The sequence below is a fragment of the Haemaphysalis longicornis genome, unplaced genomic scaffold, assembly GCF_048455015.1.
Source record: "Haemaphysalis longicornis isolate Haplotype H1 unplaced genomic scaffold, Haemaphysalis longicornis Haplotype H1 scaffold_1, whole genome shotgun sequence".
NCBI classification, from domain to species: Eukaryota; Metazoa; Arthropoda; class Arachnida; order Ixodida; family Ixodidae; genus Haemaphysalis; species Haemaphysalis longicornis.
The window spans coordinates 275,459,812-275,479,135 of record NW_027526203.1 but is presented as its reverse complement, the minus strand read 5'-3'; the positions used below and the strand labels follow the sequence as shown (position 1 = coordinate 275,479,135).

At 49.0% G+C, this 19,324-nt stretch overlaps 1 non-coding gene across 1 annotated transcript; it reads right to left on the bottom strand.

The window, feature by feature from the left end:
* Positions 1–7,714: 7,714 nt before the first annotated feature.
* Positions 7,715–7,794, bottom strand: Trnat-cgu (transfer RNA threonine (anticodon CGU)). The gene has a single exon. It is a non-coding gene; the product is annotated as a tRNA-Thr (tRNA).
* Positions 7,795–19,324: the final 11,530 nt, after the last annotated feature.

Here is a 19,324-nt window from a genome sequence, read left to right as displayed (position 1 = left end):
ATCGCTTCGCTTGCGCGGAGCTTCACCGCTGCAGTACCAATTGCGGTGAGGGTGAAACGGCTGCTCCGTGTGTGCCCTATCATCCAGAGGCGGTTGGGCCGCCTGTGCGCACGGTTCAGTGGAAGCGAACTACGTGATTAGGCGATATGAAAACACTAGGCTGACTGAGTTTACAGGAAGGAAAAACTAGAGAACGCCCAATGCGCGCACACGAAAGCGCTGCTTTGCCGGTGCTTGGTTTCTCAGTCTCGCCATCGATGGCAGGCCGGCTGAACTTTCTGTGCGCGCCCTTCAGTGCAAGCGAAATGATGAATCCAGTCATTCACCAGGTATAGCTATAGACGCCAGGCTGCGAAATCTCAAGCAAAAGCAAACTTTCACGAAACAATGTGGGCATAGCCTTTTTGCATTCGCTCGTGATAACTAGGCTTAGGAGTGCCAAACCTGAGCCTTTTTTTTTTTTTCGTTCCATAAAAATAAAACTACGCTTCGTTCGAGTACCGACCCGCCGCGGTGGCTCAGTGGCTAAGGCGTTGTGCTGCTGAGCACGAGGACGAGGGTTCGCGATTCCCGGCCTTGGCGGCCGCTTTTCTGATGGAGGCAAACTTGAAGTAAAAAAGCCCGTGTGTACGAGATTTCGGCGCACATTAAAGATCCCCAGGTGGTCAAAATTAATCCGGAGCCCTCCACTACGGCGCGCCTCATCGCCTGCGTTGCGTCGGCGCGTCAAACCCTACAATTAATCAAATCAACGTTCGAGTACCAAAGTGTTTGTGCAGCGATACGTCCGTTCACCGTATTCAATGTCTGTATAACGAAATGCACGTGCACCGAAATCTCAGTGCGTCGACACGAACATATTCGTTCGATACACGGACTTTCCCGTACACCACCTGCAGGCTGCTGGTCACAAAAAACATTTAAGTGCGTGAGAGTTTCGGTGCGCTAAAATCTCAGTGAGTGCTCCATGCCATTTGCCTGGCTATATTGACTTGAAGCTGCTGTTATTTACGCTGAACACTTGTCTTGCAGTTTCAAAAATATATCCTTCGGTCACCTGAGTGTCAATTCGCTTCGTTGTTGGGCTGCATCTATACATACTGCGCACTCATGGATTTATAACAGTGCCAGAGTGGGTCAGATATCAGGCGCCGTGAATCAACTGATTTGGAACGTCCGAAATTTTGTACTGTCTCCCCGTAATTTGTTTAACATACTTTCGGGACCCCCGCTATAAGGCACTCTGATGCCTGCCTGCAAGCTCCAGATTTCATTCCCCGCCGCAAAAGCCGTGTGGACTGCGCAAAGCAAGGCACACAGCGTTCCGGAAGTCTTTGTTTCATTCAGCACGTCAGACAGAACCTGCGCACGTGCGGTTTAGGCCAAGCTTCCCGGCTCCGTCGCCGTCGTACACCGCGTGATGTATACAGCTTTTGTTCTTTATGTTGTAACCAGATGTTGAAAGCGAATGACAAACGCTCGTCAGCGGAAAAGACGAAGAACACAAACATAGCAGCGAAGCAATGCCTTCAATTCATCCCAAGATTTGAATCATCTCATTCATTCCTGGAACCCGCTTTTGTCAAACATGCCGATGGCCATGCATTGCCACACTCGCAAGGCTTCTTTGTAGACTACATGTTCGATTTTTTTAAAACAGCGAAGCTGTTTAGCAAATGTAATTTTTCGTGTCCGCAGTTAAAAATACCAAGAAATTGCCGAGGGCGCGCACGTGAGCGCGGGCCTCACGGCGACGCTGAGCGCGCGCTCGTGTGTGGGTGCCTCGCGACGACCGCCCAGCGTCCCCTGCGCGCGATTGTCAAGCCAAGCCTATCCACTTAGGGAGATTGGCCAAGATTGTGGCGACCACTGTCAGTTAACAAACCAAGAAAATGCCGAGTGCTCGTGCGTGCGCGCCTCGCGGCGACCGCCCAGCGCCCACGGCGCACGTTTGTCAAGATGACCATACCCACTTAGGGAGATCGGCAAAGATTGGCAAAAAAAAAAAAAGGGAAAACGCCAGCGTTCGCCGTAATCGTGGCAACGCATGCTCGGAGCGGGAAAGACGCGCCATAGCGTACGCCCCTCCAAGGTGATGTCCAATGATTATCACTTCCAGAAAAATAAAAAAAAAGCTCACACTTATGGCAACAATGATGGAGTAAAGGTCGTTGCGGCAGCAGCGAAGAAGCAAATCGGCTGCAATCGTGGACTTAAACCGTCGTGGTGGTCGTGAAGGTTGCGTACAGCTTCGCTACTATCAAGTCTTATGCGTTAGTGTGAGGTTCCTTCTTTTTTTTTTAATTTACATCTACCTGGTCGGATTTGCTCCTGTCCATGCAGTTTTTGTGGGGACATCTGTATTCCTGCCTTCGCGCGGCTAGACTTGCCGCGAAGGTAGTAATATAGGAGCGAATGATTATTGTCATTTCCCCTATATACGCCCAGGTGATTTGCGGAAGAAAACTTTCGGCAATCGTTGGCGACCCTGTCGAATCATGAAAATTACGTCCACCGGCAAAGTAAGTCGTTTCCGTAATCTTTGTACGCACGAGAGTGCGTGTATCGAGAAGACAAGAACCGGAAAGCGAAAAAAAAAAAAAAAAAAAAAAGAACCCGGTTAACGTTTAGCCCGTTCCGGTTCAGCTGTTTCTCCCGTCTCATCGGATTGTCGCACCACAAGCAGATGGGCGGATGGCCGGTCGCCTCCAGATTAATCCGGCACCACCTAATCATTTCATTCTCTATTGGTGCGTATACATAGTATTTATACAGCAGCGTTTATAACAGAAACTAACATAAACTCCGGATTCGTTGCGACATTGGAGGACCAGGTTATATGAACAAACTGCTTTTAGTGAAACCAAACGTCCCCAGGTCCCAAGATATGCAACCCAAAGTTCGCCCGCAATGGGCAATAAAAGCTAGAACGTCTGAGGGCGAGCTTTGGTGACGCATATATCTAAACGCAAACTAAATCCCGATTAATTCATTCATTCATTCATTCAAACCATTCATGTCCACTGCAGGACAAAGGCCTCTCCCGATATAGGAGGTTTACGGAAGAATACTACACCAGGATGGCCAAATCCTGTTCTGGTGAGGGTGCGCTGGCTTAAAAAAATGTTTCTAGTATGGCTGCATATAGCTAGTCTCAGCGGTAACCAGTTTTATTATACCATACCAGGCAGCGCTCCAGACCAAGATTACATGTAAAAAAAACAAAAAAAAAACACGTGTAATTGCTGCAGAATGAGCATGTATTATCATAACATTCCTCTTGCACGTTAGCGAATATAACGCAGTGAACGACACAGAAGAGCGAAACGGACGAGAATGTACGAACGCTAAAGCGCAGTAATGAACGAATACTATTAGCAACGAAACGTGGGAATGCACCAGATTACGTATTTTTAGGCGAAACCGATGGACTTTAACTCCGTAAACTTTTCGCATAAAAGTCGGCTTCCCGTTATTAATTCACGGTTATTTCTCCATTCGAAGAAATTGATAAGAAATATTATGCGACCACAGGTGCAAACAGATGTGCGCGCTTGTGCGGGGTGTAAAGTGGCAGCTGTGCTATTGCAGCTGGTAAGAACACAAGGGGAGTGTTAAGCTAAACATGCCGAGAACTTCTTCTCACCGTATATGCAGATGAGAAAGAAAAAAAACAGCGGAAAAAAATGCCGCAGCCCAGTTCGCGCCTGCGTCGTTGCCAGCCCGTGCAGCAGCTGCAGCGGCGGCGCAAAAGCCATCCGCCAGCGGCTGCGCGATTGTTCGCCCCGGGCCCTGCAGCAGCCTGCAGCCGCGAGAGCTGGCGACGTCTCAAGTCCCTCGGCGGCAGCGCTCCGGAGTCGTCGCCAGCGCGGGTAAATGACCGCGATTGATCCGATGCTCATTATGCGGCGGCGGCAGGCGTCAGCCAACGTCTCCCGAGGCCAGTGTCGCGCGACACCGTGGGGAGAAATGATCCTGCGCGTTCGCTAATTCCCTCCGCGTGCGAGGCTCAGCTGAAGCATTGATCGCTTTTCCGTGCACGCCCTCGGAGAACGCGAAATGCTGGGAGGAAAGCCGTGGCGTATGCGCGACAGTTCGCTACCAGCTTTGGGCTTGCAAGCGCGCGTACGTAGCGCGTATTTTGCCACGACCATTCACTAATTAGGTAGTTCATTCACGCCTTGGTGTTGAGTTGCCGTGCGCGTATATCATGTCGCTAGAAACGCCCAAAACAAAGATACACGTAATGTGAGATTGGCTTCAGTTGAATAAACAAATAACAGTATAATAATAATAATAATAATAATAATAATAATAATAATAATAATAATAATAATAATAATAATAATAATAATAATAATAATAATAATAATAATAATAATAATAATAATAAACTTGTACATTAACACAAGCAGGATGAGAATGATAACAGTGACAATACAAGAGAGGACCAATACACCGAGTAAACAGAACACACAAACATCTAAAAGAGCATGAAGCAAGGATACAAGCTTGTAAAAACAAGAAGCTAAGAAGGATGAAAGAGCGAGTAAGAGCAGTGGAAAGCATTGCAACGGTCTATATACGGAAGATTTCTTAATTCTTTTTTTTTAACGCGCCGACGCAACGCAGGCGATGAGGCGCGCAGTAGTGGAGGGCTCCGGATTAATTTTGACCACCTGGGGATCTTTACCTGATATACGGAAGAGGGGGAGTTTTTAAAGCTTTTAAAGGTAGGCGGCATGCACAGCAAAGGGCGATTGTAGAAAAGAGAAGGGACAGATCGACACTCAGTCAGTCAGTCAGTCAGTCAGTCAGTCAGTCAGTCAGTCAGTCAGTCAGTCAGTCAGTCAATCAATCAATCAATCAATCAATCAATCAATCAATCAATCAATCAATCAATCAATCAATCAATCAATCAATCAATCAATCAATCAATTATTAGTATGCCCAGGAAAAGCCAGAGGCTCTTTCAGTTTGCTTTTTTATTACTATTAAGAAAATATTCAGTGCATGGATAATAAAACGGCGCAGGGCCACATTACAAACATGTACGAGGGGCAACGTCAAGAGAATAATACGAACTAATAAAGTTAAACGAGGCGGCAAAGAGAATTCAATGAATGTTCAAGCCCGGCCGCTCGATGAAGGGGAGCGGCCGTGGTTCAAGACACCGACCGAACCGCTGATGCACCGCTGTCTCGGAACGTAGAGTGGGCCCGTCAACCAACTAGCCCGTCAGGATGCTTTAATGGGCTCTTTTCAACGGGTTTTTCCCGAATAGCGCTTGGCTCCCGATGACGAAAACGGCGATGTTTTCTCTGGAGCGGGACGCACGGTCATGGCATCTCGACGTTCGACGAGACTGCAGGACGACATGTGAACAGGGACTGAGCGGTCTCCACCGGACACGCTCTTTTGTACCATTTGACACAGTATTCATAGCGCAGAAGGAACAACAAAATAAAGAGTCCGCCACGGCCAGCCTCTCCATCCTCTTCCCCCTCTCCATTTTGTCCGTGTTCGAGAAAGCCCTTGCATCCTCTGGACGGGACGTGGCGGCCGTTAGTTGTATCAGTCTTTCAATGCTTGTTCTATTTATTTTGACGGTGCTAACGGGTGAAAAAAAAAAAGGCGGGCCAGTGAGACGAGACACTGGAGAGTGCGCCCTCCTTTAAAGACTAACGTGGAACGTGGAAAACTGGGCGTGTTGGTACTAGCCCAGTCCGTGACGCGTCCTCTCTCTGTCCTTGTTTCCTTTTAGGGGCGAAGCTCCTCTTGCTCGGGCCCTGTCCCGTCCCTCGTTGCTGCTGTATCCGGCACATTAATGATGATTGTGACAGGATTCCCCTAGGGATTGGCCAACCAAAGACTGGCCGAAGAGGTCAAAACGTTCAACGCGTTCGTTGCTACCCAACAAGAAGGAGAGGAAGAAGAAGAGGTTGTCGTTCGTCGCCTGCGAGCTCAAGACACGTACAGGGGGTACGCGACACAAGACGGTCTGCAGAAGGCGACGGCCAAGGTGGCTAAAATGTCACACACCGAATTCGCCAACTTACCCATGGAGATTCTCATCGTCCCAAACAAGCCCTACATAATAACCACAACATCGACGTCGTTGACGGGCTTGTCAATGGAGCGGTGGTAAGCTTGACGTGTCGAGTCTTTATAAGATGTGCGGGCGAATGTTTCACGGTTTCACCGATAAGCATTTTAGCTTCGCCCCTCTTACCATCATTCACTTCGTGGAGATGGCGGGTTTTTTTTGCGCGGGTTTTATTTTCTCTTTTAAAGACGATAGCCTTTCTCGGGCTGCTTAAATCTGAAAATTATGGTCTGTCTGTCTGTCTGTCTGTCTGTCTGTCTGTCTGTCTGTCTGTCTGTCTGTCTGTCCTTCGATTCAACCGCCCGGCCAGAAGTAAACGGACTGCTCGAATGAGTGGTTTATATAGTCAAAACCTTTCCGAAGAACCACTACATCTGGGAACATACTTCATACTCGTCAACACTGTTGAGCAAAAAGAAAACATTAGGCATATTTGAGGCACAACATCAATGCAAAACTGGTACTCGCAGTGCTCTTTTAATTGAAAATAAATGTGCGCTTGATATTTGCGACAGTAAATAAGAAAATGCGCGTTGAAAACAATGTTTTGACCCAAAAATACAAAAAGGGCTCGTGCAACTCGTGCGGTGTTCCAAGTTCAACAGTACCGAAAGGTTCCACTAGATGCCTGGAGCTGTGGAGTGCGGGAAAATTGAATTAACTTTAGCGAACCACCTCCGTGTTTAATTAAAGTGGGAGGAGCGAAAAGGGAGGGAGGGGGGCAGCGTGAGAGGTGGGCGGTGGAGAGAAAAGATATTTGTGTGGCAGACGCGGCAGGGGACTATCGTCTTTCGACGACATTTGCAGCAAAGTGAACAGATACGCGGCCATTTTTTCTTGTTTTTATTTAGTCGGCACGGAATGTTCACGCGAATAAGAGGAGGACGCAACATATCACGGGCGCGGTACAAGCTAGTTTGTGACACCTGCGCTTATGCGGTCCGTCTTGCTGAATGCGTCAGAGCAGAGAAGATAACCACATTTTTACACGGTACCGAAGGGCATAAGCTTGCTCGTGGCGAAAAATAAACAGCCCTAATGTCAATAGTGAAGCCCTCTCTGAAACGTGTCATGAGTACTGATTTCAGCTCAGCCAAGTTTCCCTTAAACGAACTCTTCTTTTGTGTTCTTTGAAGTTCGTTCCGTCGTGCTGTATACCATGCATGCACTTCAACCCAAGTGCGGCCATCGTAGCTCGTGGCTTCGGGCTCGGCGCGCACTGACAAAATGTTGGCCCCAGTTCTGTGACGCCGAAGAATGCGAGAACAAGTATGGTTGGTGCGCGAAGCGGGTCAGGGATGCCGCGGGCGACGGCGCATTTGCGCGCCCCTTGAGCCCATTTCCAGCGCGGCGTTGCGCCGGCGACGAAGTGCCGTCGGTGCCCGTTTCCGCAGGAAGAGGAGGCAGCCTGCGTGCGAAATCCACTATCCGAAGGGGGTGGCGAGTGAACCCTATATAGAGGCACTCCGGAACAGGAGGTATCAATGCCCGTGTATACGCATGAGACTGAACCGCTCCTGCAACGGCAGATACAAATGACAAAGATATAACTGCGCAAATGAGCGGCGTTTCAGAATTTTGAAAGACAAAGAAAGTGGAGAAAAAATGCCCGCCGGGTGGGATCCGAACCCACGACCTCCAGAATACGCGTCTGGTCACTGGTGCGATGACCACTACGCTACCGGCGGGGCTGTTTCCCCACCACTTTCTCGAGTATTTATGTTAAGGTATTTTGTTATATATATATATATATATATATATATATATATATATATATATATATATATATATATATATATATATATATATATTATAAAGCGGAGCTTCAGTAAAAGAGAGAAAAAGAAACAAGACGTGCAAATGAATTCATGCGACACACATGCTCCGACTATAGGATATGACATCTATATCTCTAGGACCAAACACAAGAATGTTCCCGTGTGGCACTTGCCTTGATTATCACACTCAATTGTTTGTGAAAAGTGAAGCATCTTTTAGAAACAAAACACATGCATGAAGGCGACGACTGAGATGGATTTGCGCGTGCATGTGTGTTTCCTTTATAAGGCTTTCTCACTTCGTGCTTCCCATTCCCGCAATGAGCAACAAGCTTCGTTAACAGCAAGGCTGACACCTTCATACGTCCTTGAAGTAATCGCTCTTCCGCTATCGACAGGCTGATAACGGTAACCCATCGGCACCTCGCGCGCTTGCAGCACCCGTACAGAGGAAAAGAAAACTTCATGCCCGACGTAAGATGCATTTACACGCAGTGTGGCTTGCACGCACCAAGCAACTGTTCCCGACGGCTCGATGCAAGCAGAGTTCATGCAGCCTGCAGGTTTGTGCGCGATAGCATGCGCCGATGTCTAGCTACGAGAATGGGGCTGTTGACATTTTTTCACGAGCTCGGCAAGGAATAAGACACACGCACAGCATACAACAGTGATGGGCGCAAAAAGTATAGAAGCAGGTCGACGAACGTGCAGTGGGAAGCTGCGGAACTCACAATCGCCGAGGCGATATACTTGCTGAATTTGAGGAGAAAAAAAAAAAACGTGAGGGTAATGAATACGCCCTACCGCCAAGGAAGAAACTGGAAGTGGACATGGAAAAGCCCCAACGGTAAAAGGAAAAAAAATCGACTTTCTTCTAGGTGCCAATCCAGGATTCGTGCAGGATGTCGAGGTGCTGGGCAACGTCAAGAGCCGCAGTGGCGGCAGAATGGTGAGGAGCAGAGTAAGGCTAGACCTGAGGAGGGAAAAGACGACACCATATATCTATAAGAGCGATAACCAGACAGTCAGCTATAGCTGTAGAATGAAAAAAAAAACCGTAAAAGAAACTGGCAAACTATCTCGTAAAACGAATGGAAGTGTCAAGAACGGAAGAACAAATCGAATGGGCGGAGTTGTGGAAAATGATTAACGGAAGCAAGTCTAGTGACATTCGTTTTTTCAACATGGCAAATACTAAAGAAATGGTAAAAAGAGGATTGAGCTAAAGGGCAACAAAAAGAAGCTCGGGCAAAAGATCACGCACTCAGAGACGCAACTAGTAACATTACATTGTGGAAAGAATCTATGCTAAATTGTGCTCTAGAGACGTTAGGCCAGGAAACAGCACTGACAGGTCTATCTTGGTTCGCGAGGCACAAACAGTAACTGTAAAGACGGAGTGAAAATCGTGCTTAAGGGGATGAAGAGAGGGAAACTGCCAAACAAGGGAATAACCGCGGATAACCTTAAGAGGAGAGGAGACATTGTATTGATGAACGTTGGAAAATTATTCTCAGAATGTCTCAGGACTTTAAAGGTTCTGCTAGCGTGGAAACGCGCCAACACAATTCTAGTTCACAAAAAATGGTGACGTCAAAAAACTTTAAGTATTACAAACCCATCAGCTTACTCATGTTGCACACAAGCCGCATAAGCGTCACCCTATAGATTTCGAAACTGAGAGAACAGGCTAGATTTATGAAAGTCTATATAGTCAACAATGGATCGCATTTATGTCATCAATCAGGTCTTAGATATATTCGCGGAGTGTTTTACATGGCATCTATAGATTACCCTTTTACCATTTTACCCTTTTACATGGCATATATAGATTACGAAAAGTGTTTGTTTCAGTAGACACCGCCGGAGTAACGGAAGCAGACATATGCAAGGGATGCACTGGCAAGATAATCCTTCATGAGAAGAGTGAGAAGTTTCCTGTCAGGAAGGGCGTGATGTAGGTAGACACCATCTCTCAAAACTGTTTACAGCCGTAGCCTAGAGAAGGTATTTCGAATGCTCGATTGGGAGGAGCCCGGGATTCGAATAAATGGGGAATATTGGAGACACTTGAGATTTCGGAATGACATAATCTTGTTCACTGAGTCAAAAGAAGATTCGAAAAGAACGCTTTAGAAACTACTCAAAAAGCTCAGTCAAAGGAATAAACGTAAATATAACGAAATCAAAACGGTACTGCTAACCAACCTTAGCATTCGCCGAAGTAATGAAACGCTTAAGAGGTGGATCAATATAACTGTGTCGGCACGGTTGTCAGTGCCCATCCAAACCACGAGGAAGAAACTATATATATGCAGGCGTAGAATTAACACGAGTTGGGGAAATTCTGCAAGCACGCTCGAATAATGAACAGTAGGCTATCTCTGTCACTGAAAAGAAAGATATGCAACTAATGTATACTCGCAGTGATGACTTATGGGACAGAGTGTTCGGTACTATCTTGATCACAGTTAGGGTGAACACGGGAGCGCGTGTCATTCCGTGCGCGGGAGCCGCCCGTCGGCGTTCCGGGCAACTTCGCACGCGCATCACATAGCCTCGTTGCAAACGAACTGCGCATGCGTGCGAAGTTACCCGGAACGCCGACAGGCGGCTCCCGCGCACGGAATGACACGCGCTCCCGTGTTCACCCTAACTGTGATCAAGATAGTACTTACTGGATACTCTGAAAGAAAGCGTAGGCTATAGCCCAACCAGCCATGAAAAAACAAACGGGAAAGGAGCTCAGGGATAGGAAACTATGATCCCATATCAGGGAACAAGTTCAGCCGGAAGACATCATAGCTCAAATTAACAGAAAGAAGGGACTTGGCATGAGCGTATTATGCGGAGAGCTGACAACAGGTAGACCATCCGGGTAACAGATTGGCCACTCAGAGACGGGACTAAAAGTGGGGGAAGGCAACTCGCTGGAAGGATGAAAGGCGGCAATTCGAGGGCAAAGAATGGACTCGGCCATCGCAGGATAGGATCAGTTGGAAGTCAATGGGAGGGAGAAGCCAGATGCCTTCGTCCTGCAGTTGACATAAATAAGCCTATGAAGCTGAGTATAAGAATAAAACGCATCAACAAGAAAGAAAAAAAGTGCTTTGCATTGCAATCGCACTCATGAAGAATTCATCTGCTTTTTCATCAGACGACCACTGACGTGGCTATTGACGTGGCTATGATGAGTCTCCAGGTGTTAATACGGCAAGTGTTAGTTGCCATGTTAAGCCGTGTCCCCGTGTGGTGATCGTCTTTGAATTTAGTTTACAACATGATATAAAACGAGAAATATCTTTATAAACGGTGTCCCCCTTGCGATAACCGTCATTGAATTTTATGTAAAATGTATGATATATAGCGAAATATTAACACCACGTTAACACAGCAAGTCTGCAGCCAGTTGTAAAGAACCCGCAAGTATGGACTTACTTCGGGTAATTATCCGTACGAATTTCAGGGTGCCCCTTCGTTCGGGAAAGCCTCATTAGCAGGGAGGGACCAACGCTCGCCATCGGCGGCGGATGCGTTGTGCACCGGCGTCAGCATGCGCAATTCATGCTTATGTGGGCATACTTGTCGGCGCAAATGACCATCTGACCCGCCGCTGTCGCTCAGTGGCTGTTGCGTTGTGCCTCTGAGCCCAAGCACAAAAGTTAGATCTCGTTTTTTTTTTTCTTTCTTTTCTTCTAATGGAGGCGAGAAGCACCCGTGTGTCGAGATTGCGACGCACGTATAAAGATCGCCATAGCCCTCCACTACGGCGCGCCTCATAGCCCGGGTGCAGGTTGGGCGCGTGAGACGCGAAAAATTCGAGATGCCCATCCGGACGTAAAATACCTTAGTTCGGCCTTCTGATTTTCAATCAATCCCATATTTGCATGGATATGGGTCGTGTGTGTGGCCAGGAGTGAGTCTGGGGCAGCAAGGTCATTTTTTTTACGTTGATTCTAGTTGCGACAAAACCCACCCGTATAGAGACACCCCATGGAAGCAGCCGACACGCTGCTTTCCATTCTGACAAGAGGGATCAGGCTTCCGCTGGATGCGCGGGGATCCTCTTCTCATCAGCCACTCACAAAGAGCGCTCATCATTATGCTTCCCATCGACACGAGGAGCGGGACTGTGATCCCTTCATTCCGTTCGTTATTGAGGTCATCTCACGGTCAGAGCGGAGGAGGTTGTCATCCTAGCGTACGTACGGGCAAATGTTTGCTGGTATCCTGTGAGATTCACGTCCCACGACAAAATCGACAAAAATGTGCTGCCTATCCAATTTACCTGACCTAATGGGCAGCACTTGCCCCCGAGGCTTGAAGCCTAAACGGAGATGGTGGAGGGGAGGGCTGTCCGACTCACATCGGGCATGCAATCCGAACGTGAGGCAGGCGTACACATAATTCGCGAACTGACGAAACGCGCAAATAATATCAGAATGCACGACGTTACCAAAGGATTTTTGCGTGTGCACTATGCCGGGCGAGCCCTAAATGCGATAGCATGTAGTCTTGGGCCTTGGCTGGCGTGGCCCGCCAGGTAGCTTTTTAATTCCCAGCCTTCATCCGTGACATAACGATTTGAGCGCACGTTTCCCCGAATCATCCTTTCTGATTTCTTCTCTCTCTGTCTGCAAAACTGACCCCAGAGGACGAGGCAGTTTTTGCAGCGCGGAAAAAAAATAGGCTGGTGAAGCTCCAACTAAGTCGCGCAAGGCTTGAACCACAGCGAAGCTGCAGGATTTCTTTATACGTGAGCACTGAAGGACAGACCATCACCAATTTGCACAAGTTTGAAATTGTTTATTTACGTGTTTCGTCGTCGCCATTGTGCTAGTAGAAGTCATCGTCATATATGCATCGATATCGTCATGTTCCTCATGCCAAGCATTACATGCGCGGCAGCGCTTGACGACAGATGGGGCGCAGCGGCGGCGCGTACGCGCACGGCGCATGCGCGGTATTCCTGGAGCCGCGTCGAGGTTCCGTGGAGCAGGAGTTGCGTCCGCTGTGGCGTTTTTGTTTACTAGGCAACGCGAGGCGTTCTTCGGCGTGGTGCTGGTGGTAAGAACCTTTTTGTTCTCAGGTAAAAAGCAGCGGGGGAGGGGTGGAAACAGCCTAAATACCGTATTCCGCTGCCACCTTCTCCGCCCAGTCCAAGAATTTGCCCTGGGTTGCAGGCGTTGAGCTGCGCATGGCAGCCTTCCACTGCTCGAACGCAGCCATTTGAAGGGATCTAGGAGGGGTCGTCTGGGGCACCGCCTCCCTCCTGTCTCTTCTGTCCTGAAAGAGTTGATTGTAAACTCAAGGTTTCCGCGTTTTTTTTTTTTTTTCTCCTAGAGCCACTGGGCGTGCTGGGGACGCTCGGCGGCGCGAGCGCTCGGCATTTTCTTGGTATTTTTAACGCGTTACGCGCCACACATTACGGCCAGCTACAGCAGCTCGCTGTTAAAACAGGCTCCATCCCTTCCATGAGGACGACTCGAGGCGGAGGATTGCCTCGTTTTATCCTAGTCTTCTGAAGGTGAGTACGGAAACCTGGGGAGCTGGCCTCAGGAAGGCCATCACATTATGCGATACACGTCAAAAATTACTTTAAAAATTCTAATTTTGGGGGTTTTACGCGCCGAAGATGGACCCGGGTTACGAGGCGCGCCGTAGAGGACTACGGATTAATTCAGACCACATATATGATCTGTAACGTGCGCCAAAATCTCCACGCACGGGTATTTTGGTTTCTCGCGCCCTTGAAAAAAAAAAAAAAAAGCGAAACCGCCACCTCGGTTAAGCTCGAACCCGCTTTCTCGTGCTCATAGCACAACGCCTTCTGCGCCAGCGCGGGGGGTTGCAATCAAAACAGAAAATGGACTCCGCATTCAAAGCTTATCTGGCTAGCTCCCATCCCCTATTACTGCAGTTGCACATGTAACGGGCAAGATAATATGAAATGACCACGCAATCCCCGATTTGATGAGTCACTATCCCATTATATGCGAAAAATCTTCGGTGGAAGTGACGGCCAATTTGTTGACGCCATATCACAAACAAGAACGCCTTCCGTGCTTCCCGTTGCGCATCTCGATGAGGAAGAAGGCGGAGCTTAGATATATTTTGCAACCACTCCCACTACACGGGAATTTCACCGCTGACAGCAAGGAGGCAAACTATCCGCGCACAAGTGTGACGCCTGCAATAGTTTGAGGAATGGAAACACGTTTTAGTTGCATACGCCGTTTTATTTCATCGACGGCCAGGCGCGCACGTGTGGGCATCGTTTTCTACGCGTCAAGTTGAAGCTCGCCATACACCCCGAACCTTGAATCTTCCTCTCTCCTGTAACAAATTTACACTCGGTTTCTTCGGGTTGTTTTCAAACACGGGTCCGACGTTTATGTTCCCACGGGCGGCGTGAACGCACCCCTTTGTGCGCCCTTCGGCTGGAAGCAGGCTCCCGGGAGAAAGCGCGGCCCGCCGGTCTTGCCACCCTTCGGGAGCAGCGCGAAAAGCATGCGGTAGACCTGCGTTCAGCCAAGCAGACTTCCCCTCTGAAATGCGCGTGCCACGCAGCAACAAGTGGCAGGAACGACGGCTGCGAAATCCGCGAGACGCTGGTGCTGCGCGGCGAGCTGGGCGCCACAGGTGACGTATACATACATAGCCATGCTAATGCCGCTACGCAACCATTGTCACAACGCCGGCAACGTGCGTGCTGCGACGATGCGGGGCCGACTACTTCGTCGCAGCACCGACGGGCTGCGCGGTAACTGGGCCGCTCGTCGCAGCACGCGGCCTCATGAGCTCAGCCCTCCTCCCTCTGGCGCAGCTGGCCGTGACACTGCCCCCCGCGGCGACCGAGGACGTCGGTTCACCAGGTCCTCTTAGAGCGGCCCCACTATACCTCTATCACACTTCCGACGGGACCCGTTCACAAACCACGAGTTGCGGCATTCGTGGATTATATAAAAGAGCGTCGCCGGTGTAGCGTTAAGACGAAAGCCTCGTATGCCTCATGAGTTAAAAAAAAAAAAAAAGTTCGGCGTTGTCCACATCGAATGGTTGGAAAAGCACACGTGCCGCGCGCCGTCGACTAACATAAGAAAAAACCGTTGCAGGAACAGATTTAAAATGCTTTCCAGCCGGTGCACTTATCTTTATACAGTGTCGGTGTAATGATATAATCAAAATTTTTCTCTTCGCCAACCACTGATCGTCCCCTGGTTGGTTATATGCCATACTCCAAGGAACAGCGGCAACAAGAAAACGAGCGAGCGCACCTCGGGGCTCCATAGCGCATGCCGCACACTTCCAACAATAACCAATCAGAGCGCGCACTGCGTACAATACGTTTTAACGGGAACACAAAGCTGCGAATTTGGTCCCTCTGCGCGTCCATCAACGATGTCTCATACAGTACTGCCATACTACGCGGCAGTTTTGCAGCGAAGCTGTATAGCGCTGCACTCCAGTGGCTCGAGCGTGTCCGGCGTCCGCACACCAAAACGCTTTGCGGAAAAGCCAACTTTCTCGCGAATTCTCTGTACCTGTGGATCTAATGTAGACGTCTCGGGAAAACAATTGCCCCAATACCGAACGTGGTTGGTCAGCGAATCCAAACGAGTGCAAGGATTAAGCGTACCACGATAGTTTGCAATTCGAGATTTACGAAGCACTTAGTTAATAAGCTCAACAAAACTTGCAAAAGCTACAGTTCTGTCCTAGCAGACAAAAATAGGGCTGTCCGCTTCACGGTGCACTTAATGTTATTTCTAATGAAACTGCGACTGACCGCGTATCCGTGATGCCGACTTGCTGTACCGAGGCTATATATGCAGATATGTTTTAGCAGAACGATTACTTCGACCATGTCGTGCAGGAGAAAAAAAAAAAAAAAAACAGCTTCAAGTCTCTGGCCTCCAAAACTGAGCGATGGACTTATTGTCCCACCTCTAACGACCACTATAGGCGTTTCACGCGGCGCTCGGAAGGCTCCATGCGAAGAAATTGCCACTCCGCTCATTTTAGTGAAGTGCAAGTCAGTTGATTGCGGGAGTAAAAGAAAAAAAAAATAATTTGTTCTTCAAAGGAGCGAAAGTACGTGACGATACGCCTCCGCGGTAGGCAGCAGGTTGAAAGAACCGAAACCACCGCACGTCAAAGTGTTTAATCTCTCTCTCTCTCTAAAAAAAAAAAAAAAGTGTCTGAACAAAATAGTTTTCTTGTTTCAGAACGTAGCATTTACAAGCCCTTTCGTGCCACTAGGATTTCTAGTCATTTATGTTTGCTTCCTTACATTTACTGATTGTGGGCACAAACACGGACCGGCAACAAATCTGGTGTGCCCATAATTGCTTCAACGGTGGGGGGGGAAAGCTGTCTGTGCATTTGTATGTCTCAGCGAGAGGGCTTGCGTGTATTCTATTGAATCCCACGTTTGGGCGTGAGCGCACTTTGCCTAAATATTTAGGCCCTGAATGATTTCTTTGCTTTGCCGACACGAACACAGAGCGCATTACACCGTTTTTTACACGCAACAAGCTGTTCAAGGAGAAGCTCGTTCCACCCGCAGTCCTCCTCGTCCCCGGGCTCGGCGTAGAGCCACAGACAAGAGGCTTTGGCCGAAGGAACCTAAACTGAATGCGAATTGCACGCGTACACAAAAATAACGAAGCAAATAGCAGCAAACAACGGCTGAATTGCTACTTTAACCGAAAAGCGTGTTTACGGGGACAGTTTCGTTAGAGGGGGTAAAAGGACTCAACATTAAGGGTCGCCTAATTGGACAAATTAAGTGCCCGAGGCAGGCGCATTTCGCTCGTCGGATATGCAGAGGGCGGCTGCCAAACGAGCGGAGGTCACGAAGCGAACGAGCTGATTAAGCTCATTCGCCCTACTGGAAGCCCCAAGTGTGCGCTTTAGTAGTTCGGCCGCCAAGAGTCGCCCAGCGGCAGGGGGAAAAAAGTGCCCGCATGCGTCACGCACACTGAAGCGGCGGTGCTTTTGTATTCTTTTTTAACATCCAGCCTCGGCACGAAGGAGTAAATGCGCGCTCCCATTACCGCATACGTAGTCGATTCCTTCCGCCCGAGTTCACAGCCGTTTTGTTTCGTTTTTTTCCCTCCCCATCCCCCGAACAGGCGCTGGCTGCTCAAAGGGCAGGTAAGAGAAATGACGCAGCAGCGAGGCGCTTACGTCAGGCGTTCGACGCCAGTGGTCAACGTTGCATAGGTCGACTCAGCGGCGAACAAAAAGCAGCTGCGTAGAGGCAGCCAGAGCGCGCGAGGCTCGCGTTACACCCAAGCCGCCGGCCACACGTAGCATCGCGGCACGCGTGCGCGAAGCGGCGGCAGCAGTCGACGCAGCTGACCTGATACCGCGAGGAAATACAGATTCGCATTTGGCAAGCAAACATACGGAGCCATTTTCTTTTTCTGGCTAAGGTAATATTTGCCGTTGATGCCCGGAGAAAGCGTCGCTTAGTTGTGTAGTTGACTCCAATGAGGGAGTAAATACAGCCCAAGGCGGCGGTGTAATCAACAATATCCAGGAACTGCACTATTGGTGGAAATTTTAATAGGTACGCGTTCTGTGGTCAAACTCGCCCGGAAAATCGTGGGCCCGTCCGTAACGTAACGCGTTGGGCCTACACCAACAGAAGGCCCTGGGGCCTTCACATTTTTACGCAAGACTGCATATATTGCCGCTGCACAAATGTGTTCCCAGCAATGGCTGTGTATTGCAGTGAAGCTCGCCAAGCACTGCCTTGGTCTTTGTAAAGCGGGCTTTCTCATTTACATGTCTTGCAGTGAAGCCTTCAGGGCTAGAAGCGGCGTCGAACAGAGGCGAGATAAAAGCAGAACAATAAAGCTTCACGACAGTAAATGGGCAGCGTAATAAATCCCAGGAGGACTTCGCGCACGTGGTGTGAATGTGCCCAGAATGCTTACGTACTACAGGAGAATTCCTTATAGGAGTTTCCTCAACATGTTTCCGAGAGATTCGAACCTACGACCGCAAGCGATACGTTGCCTCACACAGTAGTAGCCCAGGGCGAATGCGTGCGCTAGTTTATGGTGCCGACATTGTTTCCTGATAGGTACAGAACCGTCATTCCCTGCGCGAAGCATAACTTTAAAACGTGGTGATAGTATGCGCCCAGCACGAAAAACGACCTATACGTGACACAAACCACCTTTAGTTGCGCAAAGAATGTGAAGAATTGATAGAAGAGAAAATATTTTACATTATACAGAATCGAATGTGCGCACATAGTCAAGGCTCCGGCCGAAGTAGAGCTCAAAGCGTGCCTTCAACGCTTGGCAGCACACGCTCCAGCAAGGGAAGCCAAGCCGAACCCCCCCCCCCCCCCCCCCCCTTTTTTTTTTAAATAAAACGTGCAACATTTTCTAGCACTATTAGTTTTCATTGGGGGACGAATTCAGAGGGAAACCGGGATGCGTTGCAAGCATTGCATCAACGTTCAATTGAATGCGTAGGCCATGCTCCGAGTACGTTTTTAGTTACGAGACAAGTGCGCTCGGAATGCAGTTTCCCTCGCGCCATCCTGCCCGCCGATTTTCTGACGCAGGCCATGACGACGCGCAAATGCGCACGGTAAAGTTTAACGGATTAAGCCTTACGTAAACTAAGGCCCTAGATTTTCATCAAATTGTGCTCGGAGGTTACTCCGTTTTTGTTTTTTACTGCTAAAGCCCCAGACTCCCACCCGTACTTCAAAACATGTACACAAACTGAACGAACTACGTGCGCGAGTGGAGGGCAACAAGAAAGGAACAAAAAAATGGTAAGCCTACTCCCCCACCTGTTTCCGGAACCCAACGCTCATATTGCTTCGCTACCCCATGCAGTCTTCACGAAAGAATTGACAGTGTCAAGCCCTTCCTCACGCTTTTTATAAAAACCTCTCGTAATAAATGTTGGCGCAGACGACGACTACAAGAGCCGCTGCGTGTCAAATTTAGCCATTTTTTAATCAAAAGACACAGAATTGATGCCTGCCCGCCAATTTCCCCTTGACCCCGAACTTACACGACTCCCCCTCCCCGCCCTCTTCTTCTCTTTAAAGGCAATTTTTACGTTCGATGAATAACCGCTGATGGAGCCGACACTTCACAATTTTCTTTACGGGACAGTAAACTGTCCAAGCGTTTCCCCTAGCCGTAATTTTGCTTGAACAGCACAGCCTGCGCTCGCCTACGAGGCACTGCGAATTTTCGCCGGCACTTGGCTGCCGTTCAACAGGCACCCAAAGCGGTAGCACAGCCTGTATATTGTCTGAACGCTCGAAAATATACAGCCGTTTTAACGCACCACCGTGCCCCCCGTACAAGTACTGTGTGGGCTCAACGTTAACACGGCTTAGAGTACTCATTTTACGGCCGGGGAAAGAGGGCCAAGCGCATGCTATTTATGCCCCATC